The sequence below is a fragment of the Apodemus sylvaticus genome, chromosome 15, assembly GCF_947179515.1.
Source record: "Apodemus sylvaticus chromosome 15, mApoSyl1.1, whole genome shotgun sequence".
Lineage (NCBI taxonomy): Eukaryota > Metazoa > Chordata > Mammalia > Rodentia > Muridae > Apodemus > Apodemus sylvaticus.
In genome coordinates this window covers 86863043-86879828 of record NC_067486.1, presented here as the reverse complement: position 1 = coordinate 86879828, position 16786 = coordinate 86863043, and the positions used below count along the sequence as shown (strand labels likewise).

At 39.3% G+C, this 16786-nt stretch overlaps 1 pseudogene; it reads right to left on the bottom strand.

The window, feature by feature from the left end:
- LOC127665687 (STAM-binding protein-like) overlaps nucleotides 1–16263 on the bottom strand; it is a 39787-nt pseudogene extending 23524 nt beyond the window's left edge.
- Between the last annotated feature and the right edge of the window lie 523 nt (nucleotides 16264–16786).

Below are 16786 nucleotides of genomic sequence, written 5' to 3'. Positions count from 1 at the left end.
GTGAAGCAGTATTCAGCAAAACCAGAACGGGGAAGTGGGAAGGGGTAGGTGGGAGGACAGAGGGAGAGAAGGGGGCTTACGGGACTTTCTGGGAGTGGGGGGGGGCTAGAAAAGGGGAGATCATTTGAAATGTAAATAAAAAATATATCGAATAAAAAAAGAAAAAAGAAAAAAAATCTATGTCTCCATGGCCCCCTAGTGCTCAGGTGGCATATCTTCACAAGTTGTGCTGGCACTGGCACTTCTTTTAAAGATTTTGCCTGGAGGACCACAGCAGGTAATATATTTTCTCTGTGTCCTAAACATGACACACAGTCACATTTTTCTGTCATGAAGTTTCCATTCAAACCATAAAGATCTAGTCCATGAGAGTTGTGCTCTGAGTCCCCAATAGGACACAGCTGCAAATCCTGGCAGGTCAGCCAGGACAACCCTGTCCATAGAGGGTTGGCAGATGTGGCAGCCAGTTTCCCTCCCATCACAACACTGCTACTGAAGAGCACTGCAGTTCAAAGGTTAATGTGGGAACTGAGTGCAGGATGGCTACCACAATGAGACATCTTGGCTTTGAGTGTTTCTGTGTACACCCCAGCTTTCTGCTTCTCTGGAAAACCTCTCATGAACTACCTGGGTGCTTTCTCTACATTGTGCTCTCCTAAGCACTCTACCTCTAGGTGTGCCCAGAGCCTGTTACTTTGCTACTATGGAATGTGAAGATCCTTATAATGAAAGAAGGAATGCTCTGTCCAAAATCATGAGCTCAGATAAATCAGGGCCAAAACTGACACTAGGGCACCAGGTTTTAGTTCAGTACATTCCCTATGCTTCCACACTGTCTGGACTTCTCAAAATATATGGGGATATCAGCTAAAGAAATGTTAAATTTCTTTACTTACCAGATATTTTCAGGTTTGTAATATGAACACAGTTTGGGAAAATAGGTTTGTCCTTACCATAAATACCCCAAGGTGATTCAGGTTTTGATTGGCTAGTATGTATAATAGTATCATGAAATTTTACTGGTAGTTTTAGCCAAAAAATTCCAGGTTCGGGTGACACAGACATATCAGTGATGTAAAACAGACTATTTAGGGATTCCTGTCTCATATTTGTAGCTTTATAATTCCTTGTGGTTACACAGATTATATTGTGTCTAGTGAGGTAAATGATTATAAAGCTGGGAAATTGCCTTTAGCATGATGCCTAATACTGAAGAGAATCCAGATCAAGATGATTTCTCCAGTTCCTGTGTATGCTCCAGGTCAGAGTAAAAGAAAGTCTCTTGCACACACAGTCTGACCCATTTGTCACCTGTGAACAACAAGTGCTCAGAACGAATTCTATTTCTTTTTATTAATGATTTGACTTCATGGCTAGAGTTTGCTTATATTTCATCATTCTTTCTAGAATGGACATAAACTAACATCAGTCTCTCTGCCTATGCCACCTGGGTACTAGAACTTTACACTTGAGTCCAGACATTGCACTAAGAATTGGTTCTACAACATATACATAGAATTCTCATTTTCTTAATTGTAATGCATCATCAGTGATTAGGGTCTAGGAAGACAAAAACTAAACATTAAAATGTTTTTCCTGATAAGCTGATCCTCCTAGTCAAACCCTGCCCCAGCCTCAGGTTTCTTCCTGATATCTTGACCTATATGTTCATTAAATCCTTCAATGTTTGCCATGTACTCAGCGATTTGTACCCACTGTTCCTTTTAAAATGTATTATTAATATCCTTTGGCTGCCTTGAGTATTCAGTGCTGAGCTTCCTGTGTTACATGGTTAACACCTCTATATTCTGTCCTCTCCTTTCATCTATTCTTTCATATTCTCTTCTCCTCCAGTTTTGGCCCTTTTTTTTATTTTCTTCACCATCTCTATGTAGGCGGTGTGATCTTTATATAAATGGTCCCTAGTTTGCCTTCTCAAGAGTATCCTTACTGGCCTGTGATCAACCCTTCGGTCTCAGTTGTTTTCAGACATAAAATTCCAAATACTGAGAATGCTAATTTTTAAAATGTATTTCATTTTATTTCTGGAGTAACTGTCTTATAGCCCCAGACTGGTTCTTTTGAAATTACTGTCCAATAGACACTCTCATGTTCTCCTTGGTCCTCATGCCTCTGGTTCCCAAGGACTGATATTAAGACTATGGGAGACTACTCTAGCTATTCACATTAGGAGTTTGTTTGTGCTAACAATCATGGATATGTAATTGTCTTAAACCATTTCCAAAATTTAGTGGCAACCTACTCCATCAGTAAGGTACCCTTTATTAACCCAGTGTGCAGAACCAGGGAGAACACAGCTGTTCCTGTGCCCTGGAATGTAACAAACGATTCTTTTGTCAGAGAAATACTTTTTCCACATGACAGCATGAGAGAAAACAAATGTGCAACCATGGAGGAGAAGAGTACATCTACCCAGTTGGCAAAAATTAGTCAATCTAAGTTGCTAATTGAACAGTGGAAGATGTCTTATTGAATCTCCTCATCTCAACATTACTCTTAAAGAAGCCATCTTTGCAGTACTATTGTGGAAAACTATGTAGTCTGTCAACAAAAGAGAAGCATCTTGGGCTTCAGTTCTCCTGTGTCTATACACAGTTCTCTCTCTGCTTCAGTTGAAACAGCCCAAGAACTATCTGGATTCCTTCTATATCCCCTCCTCCTAAAGACTCAGTTCTCTAGAGAGTCCTAGAATCTGTCAGCAAGTAGATAAGTAAAGGTTCAGTTACAAAATTACAACCCTAGGAAATGTCAGAGCCAAGACCTTAGTTAGGGCAGAGTCTTGTCCTTCAATACTTTCTGAACAATTCTACCTTATTTTAATGGTTCCTTATTTGAGGGACTGTCAAATAAACATGTTAGTTTCCTTTCCACCATGACATTGTGGAAGCATGAAGATGAGTAGAGGTATAGGATTTGGATAAAGGGATGATAAACAGGTTATTGGGTTTCACAAGCAAAATTCACATGTGCCTGTTGAAGCAGTTCAACTAAATACTGAGCCAGACTTGTTTACTCAGCTCCATGGTAACCTCAAGATTCTATTAGGAGCTGATTGGATGAGAGGGAATCTGATGTGACTAGGCAGATGAAAGCCAACAGTAATCTCAGAAATTAGAGAAATGACACCCTTCACACTAGCCACAAACAATATAAAGTATCTTGGTGTGACTCTAACCCAACAATTGAAAGATCTATATGACAGGAACTTCAAGTCTTTGAAGAAAGAAATTGAAGAAGACCTCAAAAGATGGAAAAATCTTCCCTGCTCTTGAATTGGCAGGATTAATATAGTAAAAATGGCCATCTTGCCAAAAGCAATCTACAGATTCAATGCAATCCCAATCAAAATCCCAACTCAATTCTTCATAGACTTAAAAAGAGCAATTCTCAAATTCATCTGGAATAGCAAAAAACCCAGGATAGCTAAAACTATTCTCACTAGTAAAAGACGTTCTGGGGGAATCAGTATCCCCAACCTCAAGCAGGAATACAGAGCAATTGTGTTAAAAACTGCATGGTATTGGTACAGTGACAGGCAAGTAGATCAATGGAATAGAACTGAAGATCCGGAAATGGACACACAGAATTATGTTCACTTGATCTTTGATGAAGGAGCAGAAAATATCCAGTGGAAAAAAGATAGCCTCTTCAACAAATGGTGCTGATTCAATTGGAGGTCAGCATGCAAACAAATGCAAATTTATCCATTCTAATCACCTTGTACTAAGCTCAATTCCAAGTGGATCAAGAACCTCCACATAAGACCAGACACACTGAAACTAATAGAAATGAAACTGGGGAAGACCCTTGAGGACATGGGCACAAGGGAAAATTTCCTCAACAGAACACCAATAGCTTATGCTCTAAGATCTAGAATTGACAAATGGGACCTCTTAAAACTACGAAGTTTCTGTAAGGCAAAGGACATTGTCAAAAGGACAAAACATCAACCAATAAATTGAGAAAAGATCTTTACCAACACTGCATCTGACAGAGGGCTTCTATCCAAGATATACAAAGAACTCAAGAAATTAGACTCCAGAGAGCCAAAGATCCCTCTTAAAAATGGGGTACAGAGCTAACCAAAGAGTTTTCACCAGAGGAATATTGAATGGCTGAGAAGCACCTAAAGAAATGTTCAACATCCTTAGTCATGAGGGAAATGCACATCAAAACAACCCTGAGATTTCACCTCACACAAGTCAGAATGGCTAAGATGAAAAAGTTAAGAGAAAACAGGTGCTGGCAAGGATTTTGAGAAAGAGGAACACTCCTCCACAGCTGGTGGGGTTGTAAGCTGGTACTACTGCTCTGGAAATCAGTCTGGCAGTTCCTAAGAAAACTGGGAATGATACTTCCAGAAGGCCAACTATACCGCTCCTGGGCATATACCCGGAGGATTCCAAAGCATGTAATAAGGATACATGCTCCACTATGTTCATAGCAGCCCAATTTATAATAGCCAGAAGCTGGAAAGAAGCCAGAAGTCCCTCAACAGAGGAATGGATACAGAAAATGTGGTATCTATACACAATGGAGTACTATTCAGCCATTAGAAACAATGAACTCATGAAACTCTTACACAAATGGATGGAAGTGGAGAACATCATCTGAAGTGAGGTATTACAATCTCAAAAGAACACTCATGGTATGCACTTACTGTTAAATGGATATTAACCTAGAAGCTTGGAGTACCCAAGACACAATGCACATATCAAATGATGTCCGAGAAGAAGGAAGGAGTTGCCTTCGGTCCTGTAAAAGCTCAGTGCAGCAGTGCCTGGGAATACCAGGACAGTCAAGTGAGAAGTTATGGATTGGGGAACAGGGAGAGAAGAAGGCTTATGAGGCTTTTGGGGAGGGGGGATCCAGGAAAGGGAAAATCAATTGAAATGTAAATAAAGAATATATCAAATTAAGAAAAAAAGAAAAGAAAAAAAGTGTGTGCCACCATTTCCTGCTTCTTTGTAAAACCTCACATGAACTACCTGGGTGCTTTCTCTATACTGTGCTCTCTTAACCACTCTATATCTATTTGTGCTCACAGGTCAGGCTGTTTTGCTACCATGAAATGTGAAGATTCTCATAGTGTAAGAGGGAATGCTCTGTCCAAAATCATAATCTCAGATATTCAGGGCCAAAACTTACACTAGAGCACCAGATTCTAGTTCAGTACATTCCCTATGCTTCCATACTGTCTGGACTTCTCAAAATATGGGGATATCAGCTAAAGAAATGTTCCCATTTCTTTCCATACCAGACATTGTAAGGTTTTTAATGTGAACATGATTGGGTAAAACTGGTTTGTCCTTATGCTAAGGACCTCAAGATGATTCAGGTTTTGATTGGCTAGTAGGTGAAATAGTATCATGAAACTGTACTGGTAGCTCTATCCTGAGAATTCATGGTTGGGGAGACATAGACTTATTAGTGGTATACAGCTGGGTCTTTATGGATTCCATTCTTATCTTTGTAGTTTTATAATTCCTTGTGGTTACAAAGATTATACTGTGTCTAGTGAGGTAAATGATTATAAAGCTGTGATATTTGTTTTAGCATGATCCCTAATACTAAAGAGAATCTGGATCATACTAAAGAGAATCTGGATCACCATGATTTCTCGAGTTCCTGTGTGTGCTCAAGTTCAGAGTAAAACAAAATTCCCAGCACAGTCTCACCCATTTCACACCTGTCAACAACAAGTGCGCAGAAAGAATTCTATTTCTTTTTAGTAATAATTTCACTTCATGGCCAGAGTTTGCCTATAATTCATCATTCTTTCTAGAATGGGAAAAAACTAGCATCAATCCCTCTGCCTATGCCACCTAGGTGTAGAAATTTACTCTTGAGCCCAGACATTGTACTAAGAATTGCTTCTACAATATATGCATAGAAAGCTCATTTCCTAAATGTAAAGCATCATCAGTGTATAGGGACTGAGAAGACAATAACTAAACATGAAAGGGGTTTTTCCAGTTAAGCTGGTCCTCCTAGTCACATCCTGTCCCAGGCTTAGGATCCTTCCTGATCTCTTGACCTATATGTTCATTAAATCCTTCAATGTTTGCCATGTACTCAATAATTTTAAGCCAGTGTTCCCTTTTAAATGTATTTATTACTATTATTTGGCTGCCTTGAGCATTCAGTGGTGAGCTTCCTGTGTTACGTGGTTAACACCTCTATGTTCTGTCTTCTCCTTTCATCTATTCTTTCATATTCTCCTCTCTTCCAATCTTGCCCCATTTTTTTCATTTTCTTCACAGTCTCGAGGTAAAGGTGGTGTGATCTTTTTATAAATGGTCCCTACCTTGACTTCTCAAGAGTATCAGGTTGCTTACTGCCCTGTGATCCACCCTTCTTTCTTAGTGGGTCTTCAGACATAAGATTCCTAATACTGGGAATGCTAATTTTTAAAATACATTTCATTTTATTTCTCGAGGAACCATCTGATTTCCAGAGTGGTTGTACCAATTTGCAACCCCACCAGCAGTGGAGGAGTGTTCCTCTTTCTCCACACCCTCTCCAACACCTGCTGTCTCCTGAATTTTTATTCTTAGACATTCTGACTGGTGTAAGATGAAATCTCAGGGTTGTTTTGATTTGCATTTCCCTAATGACTAATGAAGTTGGGCATTTTTTAAGATGCTTCTCTGCCATCCGAAGTTCTTCAGGTGAGAATTCTTTGTTTAACTCTGTACCCCATAATAACAAACTATTTTTTTTGTTAGAGAAATACTTTTTTCCACATGACAGCATGAGAGAAAACAAATGTGCAACCATGGAGGAGAAGAGTACATCTACCCAGTTCGCAAAAACTAGTAAATCTAAGTTGCTAATTGAACAGTGGAAGATGTTTTATTCAATCTCCTTATCTCAACATTACTGTTCATCAGCTAATCTTTGAAGTACTATTGTGTAAAACTCTGTAGACTGTCATCAAAAGAAAAGCATCTTGGGCCCCAGTTCTCCTGTGTCTATACACAATTCTCTCTCTGCTTCAGTTGAAACAGCCCCAAGAACTTTCTGGATTCCTTCTCTATCCCCTCCTCCTAAAGACTCAATTCCCTAGAGAGCCCTAGAATCTGCCAGCAAGTAGATAAGTAAAGGTTCAGGACAAAGTTACAACTCTAGGCAATGTCAGAGCCAAGACCTTAGTTAGGGAACAGTCTTGTCCTTTAATACTTTCTTCCCAATCCCATCTTATTTTGATGATTCCCTATTTGAGGGACTTTCAATTAAATAAACATGTTAGTTTCTTTCCTACCTGACATTGTGGAGGCAGGAAGACAAGTAGAGGTATATGATTTGGATAAAGGGATGGTAAACGGGTTATTGGTATTCACAAGGTAAACGGGTCATAGGGATTCAAAAGCACAAGTCACATGTACACGTTGAAGCAGTTCAACTGAACACTGAGCCAGACTTGTTTACTCAGCTCCATGGTAACCTCAAGATTCTATTAAGTGCTGATTGGCTGAGAAGGAATCTGATGTCAGAAGGCAGATGAAACAGTAATCTCAGAAGCCATGTTTTAAAAGGGACAGACTTGACACCATGCTAGAAAGCAAGCCGAGGGCAGCCCGACATGGCTGAAATGATGGCAGCTATAAGCACAAAACCCAAAGATGGTAGTTCCTATTTCCTGGGCTCTTAGATAAGAAAGAGTGTCACACATTTCTTGCAAGTGTTAATAAAACACTTATCATTGAAATGTGATTATACATCCTAACAGATAATATTAGTATATGTTATAGTCACAGATATGTCCTCAGTGGGTGTTTATTTGCACTTTAATTGCTGTGAATAACCACCATGACTGGGGAATTCTTTGAACAGCAAGTATTTAATTGGGGCTTCCTTATAGTTTTACAGATAGAATCACTGATGTCATATCAGAGTTTTTCCATAATAAACCAAAGGATGCAGAGAGAGAGAAAGAGAGAGAGAGAGAGAGAGAGAGAGAGAGAGAGAGAGAGAGAGGCAGACAGACAGGCAGAGAGACAGAGGGACACAGAGACACAGAGACAGAGAGATGGACAGACTGTGAGAGATAGACAGAGAGATAGAGACAGAGACAGACAGAGAGAAAGGGAGACAGAAACAGGATAGAATGAGATACAGAGAGACAGAGACTGACAGAGAGAGATGGAGACAGAGACAGACATAAGGAGAAACAGAATTACATTCGGGTCCTGTTACTGGTATTTTAAATCTCAAAACCTACCCCCAGTGAAACACTTCCTCCAAGAGTCTCCCCTAGTGACCTACCTCCTCTAATATATACTTCCAGACTCCCATTGACACATCCCATCCTACAGTCCCCCAAGTTTCATTCTTCTTCCAATAGACACCATAATTTCAACAGGGCCATACCTTCTGACCTTCCATACAGTTCATTACAGGAGACTAATGATGCAAATATATAAGTCTGTGGGGCTGTTCTCATTCAAATCATCAGGAAATGGAAGAAGAAGGAGAGAGGCCTCTAGGCTGAACAAAGATATTACTGCTGAAAATTTGTCATTCAATCTCACTGGGCAATTTCCAAGAACCAAAGCATGGTCCTAGATTGAAAAGATCCTTTTAGGGAAAATGTGATATAGTGGCAGATTAGATATTTTAAAAAATAATGACATCATGGCATTTGCAGACAAAAGTTTGGAAAAAAAAAACTCCAGGGTGACATAAGCAAGATCCAGAAACATACATATTATATGTATTCACTTACATCTGGATAGTAGTCACGAAAGATACTAACCAACCTTTAATCCATACATCCAGAGATAGGGTATGAAGAAATGAACTAGGATGGATACATGCATCTCCATGGAAGTGAGAGATTGATTAGATTTTACAGGTGACCTATGTAAAAGACAATGGACACAGTCCCTGAGGAATAGGAAGGGAGCTAAGGGAAAGGAAGAGAATCCTGGGAGATATAGGTTCAGTTGCAGTGGCATTTGAGGCATAACATGGAAACCTAGTATACTGGAAATCCTAAATTATAGGAAGGCAATCTTAGTGATTTCTACTGATGGGGATACAAAATCTCTACTGGCCACTTTTTGCCACCAATAAGGCTTCCATGAAAAGTGACTGCATTGCATTCATTTGAGTTGTACTGCAAGGTCATCCCATGGAAATATACAAACAACCCAGGGTGTTGCTAAAACAACTGTTTACTCTTTGCTAACTGAGAGTAGAGTTCAATTGCTTAGGCCAACACCTACTCAGCACATTGAAATTTAAGTTGAGCGGATGCATGCTTCAAACCTTTACCCTTATGTTCTAGTTTCTTTGTTGTACGAGAGTTCTCTGTTGGCCACCAAAAGAGAAACAAATACCAATTCAGCCACAAAACCAGTGACCTACAATATTTTCTGTTGAAAGTCTGTCATTCAGTCTCATTGGGCAGTTCTACTTGCCAAATATGCTAGGGCAGTGGTGTCAGAGAACATCTAGGAATAATATAGAAATGTCTGATTTGACTTAAGGCCCAATTAATTAGATAGAATCCATACAAGACACTGCTTAGGTGACAAAAACAGAGTCTAGATGGCCAGAGACCTAGTTTAAAATCAAATCCTACTGGTCTAAACAATTAAATAAAAGAAACAATCTAGCAGTCCAATTCTTCTAATCCCACTGATCAGTTCCCTATTCAGCCATTATAAGAACGTCTTCCTCCTGCAGCAGATAGAATCGCTGATGTCATATCAGAGTTTTTCATAATAAACAAAAGGATACAGAGAGACAGATGCAAAGACAGAGACAGAGACAGACAGACAGACAGACATAGAGACAGATAGAGGGACACAGAGACACACCGAGCGAGACAGAGACAGAGAGACAGACAGACTGAGAGTGATAGACAGAGAGATAGAGACACAGACCGAGACAGACAGAGAGAATGGGAGACAGAAACAGGACAGAATGAGATACAGAGAGACAGAGACAGGCAAAGTGAGGAGATAGAGACAGAGAAAGACTTAACAGAGACAGACGGACTGCTCTTGATCCAGAGGTGGTTACCAGAAGGCAGACAGACAGAGACAGATTATGAAACACACAGCCCTATGTGATGTGTCTCCATAAATCCTCCTATCCAGATCCATTCATATATCAGGGAACTGTGCAGAGTGGGAGGGCAAAATGATGTCAAAGCAGACAGAATGCAAGAAAAGAAGAACAGAGCCCTCCAATTCATCTGAGCAAAATGGAAAATGGAAATGGAATAGAGAAGCAGAAAGCACTGGGCCTTTTTCTAGTTCCATTTAGCTTTGAATTTCATAATTTATTCATGTAAATGTCTATGTATTGCTCTATCGTGTAAATGTACCACATTTTACTTACCTGCTTTTCAGTTGAGCACCATATAGGTTGTTCCAAACTTCTGGTTACTGTGAATGCTGTAGCACTGAACAGGTTTGAATAAGTGTATCTGGGATAGGAAGAAGTATCTTTTGGGTAGTATAGCTGCATCTTGAAATAGAGGAATCCACATGTTCTTGAGTTATTGCCAGTGTGTGGCTCAGTGTTAGAACACCTATTTTCCGGCCTTAGAAACAACAATCACAGTACGCATTGTGTAGCACCTGGGCAGACAAGATATAATTCCTATTTTCTAAACCCTGAGTGAGTTTTATACTGTAGATCATAGAAGAGGAAGGTAATGGAGGCTACTTCCTTCTGACTGCTACCACACTCTAAGGGGTTTGGTAATTCTAAGATTCAATATGAACAGGAGGAATTGGTATGAGTTGCTTCCCAGGCTGATAATGTGAGTTACTCCAGGACTCACATGGTGCAGAGAAAGGACTGATCTTTTTACCTCTATATGCATGCTGTGGTGCCTGTTCATATACATACCCACAAATACAAAGTAATAAAATATAACTCAAACAAGTTTTTTAGTATACTTTTAGCAAGTAATATTAAATATGATAACAAGGTGCATCAATTTAATAACAGTTTCATAGTTTTTGATAATTGTGACATATGATAATACAGAATCCTCTACCTTGGTCATTTATTTTGGAAAAGGATTCAACTTAATTCTTTACCTCAGAAAGGTACACACTCCTGACCCCTTTTCTCAGATGTTTATTACAATGTAATTGGGAAAATGTTTGAGCCTAGATTCTGTATTATGTTCCTTGCACATCATAAGTTTAGGCTGAGGTGCCTATGAACACGGCAGACACATGTCACAGGCAGTATGTGGATGAGGCAGGTGGAAGTCATTCAGTCATTTTTATCTCAAAGTAATTTGAAACATCCAGGCATAGATAAATGCAGAAAAATATTCCTTTGCAGGATGAGATGTAAAAGGCCTTCAACTTGATTGCTGTCAAATTCTCCAGCCTTCACTGTCTACACAGTTGTTGCCATTGGTTTCTGAGATCTCACTAGATTACCCATTAAGTCGTGCTTATCAGATCATAGGGTCTTTCTGTGCATTCCTCCAACTAATTCTAGATTTGGCTTATAATTCCATTTTTAAAGGGTAAGCAATACAATGTCAAATTTAGTTCCAATAGCCACTTGCATCCTAGTTCCAATTTTCAATATCAGATGCAATTTTTCTGCATCTTTTGGAGCAGTCCTCATCTGCCTCCCAAGGCCTGGAGGAATCATAGGTATCCCCTGGTCTTCAGTCCTTGAGTTGGAAGGCAGATGCAGCTGGGACTCATTGGCAGTGCATGAGTGCCATATTTCCTGAATGTGTTTAGAATTAATAATGTCAAAAATCAATATTATCTGTCATATGATGTATTAATTAGAAAATAGATATTCTAACTTGTACTGAACTGTGAATTAACTGTATAGTTAATAATGACTCATATGTTTATTTGAAAATAATTAGAAGATTAAAGTGTTTTAACAGAAACCAATGAAAATGCTTGAAACAATGGATTTATTACTGATGCTGATTTCAAGTTTCCATAATGTAGATTATTTATTTACACAAGATATAATATCTCAGTGATGTTTAGAATTGGTAAAATTCACTGAAAGCATTTTCTTAAAAAAGCCTGAATATCAGGCGGATCAATGGAATAGGATTAAAGATCTAGAAATGAACCCACACACCTATGGCCACTTGATTATCAACAAAGGGGCTGAAAACATCCAATGGAAAAAAGATAGCCTTTTCAACAAATGGTGCTGGTTCAACTGGTGGTCAGCATGCAGAAGAATGTGAATTGATCCATCCTTACCTCCTTGTAGTAAGCTCAACTTCAAATGGATCAAGGACCTACACATAAAGCCAGACACTCTGAAGCTAATAGAAAAGAAACTAGAGAAGACCCTTGAGGACATCAGTACAGGGGGAAAGTCCCTGAACAGAACACCAATAGTTATGCTCTAAGATCAAAAATTGACAAATGGGACCTCATAAAATTACAAAGTTTCTGTAAGGCAAAGGACACCATCAAAAGGACAAATCAGCAACCAACCAATTGGGAAAAGATCTTCACCAACCCTACATCTGACAGAGGGCTAATATCCAATATATACAAAGAAATCAAGAAGGTAGACCCCATAAAACCAAATAATCTTATTAAAAATGGGCTACAGAGCTAAACAAAGAATTTTCACCCAAAGAACTTCGGATAGCTGAGAAGCATCTTGAAAAATGCTCAACATCATTAGTCATTAGAAAAATGCAAATCAAAACAACCCTGAGATTTCACCTCACACCAGTCAGAATGGCTAAGATTCAAAACTCAGGAGACAGCACGTGTTGGCAAGAATGTGGAGAAAGAGAAACTCTCCTCCACTGCTGGTGGGGTTGCAAATTGGTACAAACTTCTGGAAATCAGTCTGGCAGTTCCTCAGAGAACTGGGCATGTCACCTGCTGAGGACCCTGCTATACCACTCCTGGGCACATACCCAGAGGATTCCCCACCATGTAATAAGGACACATGTTCCACTATATTCATAGCAGCCCTATTTATAATATCCAGAAGCTGGAAAGAACCCAGGTACCCCTCAACGGAGGAATGGATAAAAAAAATGTGGTATATCTACACAATAGAGTACTATTCAGCCATTAGAAACAATGAATTCATGAAATTCTTACACAAATGGATGGAGGTGGATAACAGCATACTAAGTGAGGTAACCCAGTCTCAAAAGATCAATCACAGTATGCATTCACAAATAAGTGGATATTAGCCTAGAAAATTGGAATACCCAAACTATAATCCACACACAAATGATGTCCGAGAAGAATGGAGGAGTGTCCCCTTGTTATGGAAAGACTCAGTGTAGCAATATAGGGCAATACCAGAACAGGGAAGTGGGAAGGGCTGGATGGGTGAATAGGGGGAGGGAAGAGGGCTCACGGGACTTTCAGGGCGTGGTGATCCAGAAAAGGGGAAATCATTTGAAATGTAAATAAAAAATATAACGGAAAGAAGCCTGAATATTGAGTATTGAAATATGAGTATCAGAAATTCTAATTTTGTGTCTTTGATGCTTTAGGGTGTATCCAGCAATTATTCAAAGATAACTGAGACCTTTTAATACAATTCTGTTATGTATATTGGCACATGCTATTTTAATGTTCTTTGGATGATTGGCTGCTTGACCCATTCTATTTCCTGGCTCTTTGAAACAATGCAGCCATAATCATGCATGTGCAAGTATTTGTGTGGAATTTTTTTGACAAGAGTTTTCTTGCCTTTTCGTTAGGAATTGCAGCTACTGAGAATGTCTCCTTAGGACTATTAAAATCTTGAAGCACTTGCTTTTCAAAGCAAAGATGAAGAAAGGTATACAGTAATCAATATATAGGGATTGAGAACTATGGTTTCATGATTTATATACAGTGTCAAGTTGACCGGAATCATCTATGAATTCAGAGACACATGCTTCTGGTTTATGTGTTAGAGGTTTTCTAGATGGAATTAAAAGATCCAAGTGTTGCAGTCTGAATGCGGGAAGAGTGTGTTCCTTGACCTGGAAGCTGAGGTTGAATAAACAGTAGTAAAGGAGATGGCCACCAGAGGAGTGCATTCCTTTTTCTTTGTTCCCTTTCTGCAAGACTAAAATGCTGTGCTCCAGCATACTCTACTCCCAGCCTTGATGAACAGAATCTTCAGCAGCAATGAGCACTGTTTTTGCTGGCTGACTCCCAAGCTCATGCTTAGTTGCCTCGGACCTCCTTCCAAGGAATGGTGGACAATTCCACAGTTGCATGGGTGCTCCTTCATCAATTAACAACCCCTCATAGACATGCCTAAAGACAATTTTCATCTTAGTGATCCATAGCTGCTATACTTTTCTCAGATGGGGACAAGATATCCTCAAAGTTAACACTGAGATGTTTTAATGAGATTCTTTTAAGTACAAGTGCACATTTTATTTCAACATTCTTCATAGGATGGTAAACTATGCTCATTCTTTTCCTGACTCTTTTAAACATGGCAACAATAAATATGTATGTGAAATTATGTATGTGCAAAGCTGACTTAAAGTCCTTCCACTAGAGATGGAGAAGTTGTATACCTAGACCACATTTCATTTTTATTGCTAGTTTCTTTAATAACTACCTTATAGATTGCCATTCTATACTAATGGCCTTTCCTTCAAATCCCTGCCCTGTGTTTTGTCTCTGTTTCTCCTCGCTTGGGTATTTTGATATCCCTTCTAAGAAAGACTCAAGTATACACACTTCGGTCTCTCTTCTTCTTGAGCTTCATGTGGTCTGTGAATTTTATGTTGGGTATTCTGAGATTCTGGGCTAATACCCACTTATCATGGAGTACATACAATGTGTATTCTTTTTGATTGTGTTATCTCACTCAGGATGAAATTGGCTAGTTCTAGCCTTTTGCTTAAGGCTTTCATGAATTCACTGTTTTTAATAGCTGACTAGTGCTCCATTGTGTAAATGGACCACATTTTCGGCATCCATTCCTCTTCGGAAGGACAATTGGATTCTTTCCAGCTTCTGGCTCTCATAAATAAGGCTGTTATAAAATTAGTGGAGCATGTGTCCTTATTACAAGTTGGAGCATCTTCTTGGTATATGCCTAGGAGTAGTATTGCTAGGTACTCTGGTAGTACTTTGTCCAATATTTTAAACGAGCCTCCAAACTGATTTCCAGAGTGATTGTTCTGGCTTGCAACCCCAGCAGCAGAGGAGGAGTGTTCCTCTTTCTCCATATCCTTGCCAGCATCTGCTCTCACCTGAGTTTTGCTCTTAGCCATTCTTACAGATTTTGCGGGAATCTCAGGGATGTTTTGATTTGCATTTCCCTCATTATTAAGTATTTTGAACATTTCTTTAGGTGCTTTTTAGCCATTCAGTATTCCTCAGTCAAGAAGTCTTTGTTTAGCACTGTGCCTCATTTTTTAATAGGGTTATTTTGTTCACTGGATTCTAAGTTCTTAAATTCTTTGTATATATTGGATATTAGCTCTGTATCAGGTATAGGACTGGTAAAGATTTGCCTAATCTGTTGGTTGCCATTTTGTCCTATTGATAGTAGGTGATGGGGGAGCACCATCATAGAGGCAGGGACAGGAGGATAGGACAGGGATTTTATGAAGAGGATACATGGAAAGGGGAAACATTAGAAATGTAAATATAGAAAATATTAAAAAAGAACAAAAGCATTATTAAATAAAACTGGTTGAAACATGTTTTATATATAAGAAAACTGTATAAATGTTTGCTTCTTATATAAAATCCTAAGTTTAATGATTTCCCCCCCAGTGAAAAGAATACAGCAGTGTAGGTATCTAATTTATAGGTCTGTTTATTACTCAAAGTTTGTAAGCTTAGACATCAAACCAGTAGTTCCTTCTCAAGTTCCATGTGTCTGACAGAAGGACAAAAAGGCTACTAGGCTTTGGTAGTGAGATGACGGAAAATATTTTCTGTTACAGTAAGTCCATTATTTTCTTCTTAGAAGGTATTCAGTGAGGGTGACATCCAGGAGAGGGAATGTCATAGCTTAGTGGATTCTACAATAATACAGACTCCTTCCGTACTCTATAATACCAAAATAAAGAATTGTAAAGCATTGTTCAACAAATATTATTCTTTCATATTACCCCAAGACACGAATAGAAATTATGAGTTCAAAAAGTGAAAATTGAGACCCGTCACACCTGTCTCTGATTCTGGTTACATCACCACTGCTGTACAGCACGACAGAAGATCTACTTCAAAATTTCCCACCTTTAAGATGATCTTTGCACACACACTTACCTTTTACCTCCATCTGTGATGTGATGGCTGGGACAACAAGTTTGCAAGGTCAGATGAGCTGTCTTGCCACCACAGAACTCACGTTGGAAGGAAGAAGCTGGTGTGTCCTGTGTGTGATTGGCACTCCATGCAGTGTGACCACCTGACAAAGCATGCTCATCCACACATGACAACCAAGAAAATCCCAGGCTGGCAAGCAGAGGTGGGCAAGCTGAACAGAATCCCCTTGGCAGAGAGGTCCGGGAGCATTCTCAAACCCTTGCCGGTCTTTCGCTGAGGCACCCTGTGGCATCCATCACCTTCATGTTCTTCGAAAGCCTCTTCAGGAATGGAATCTATGTTCCTCTCCACAAATAAACACGGTCTCTGGGTTTTTTAATTTGGGGGATTGTTTCTGATGGAAGTATATTAATTTTACCTTTCTGATGGGAACTCTGTTCGGTATCTTTTCTACTTTTAGAACTTTGTCTCTGTCTCTCTATATGTGTATCTCTGCTCTGTCTATCACTCTATGTCTCTCACTCTTGTAAGGAAAT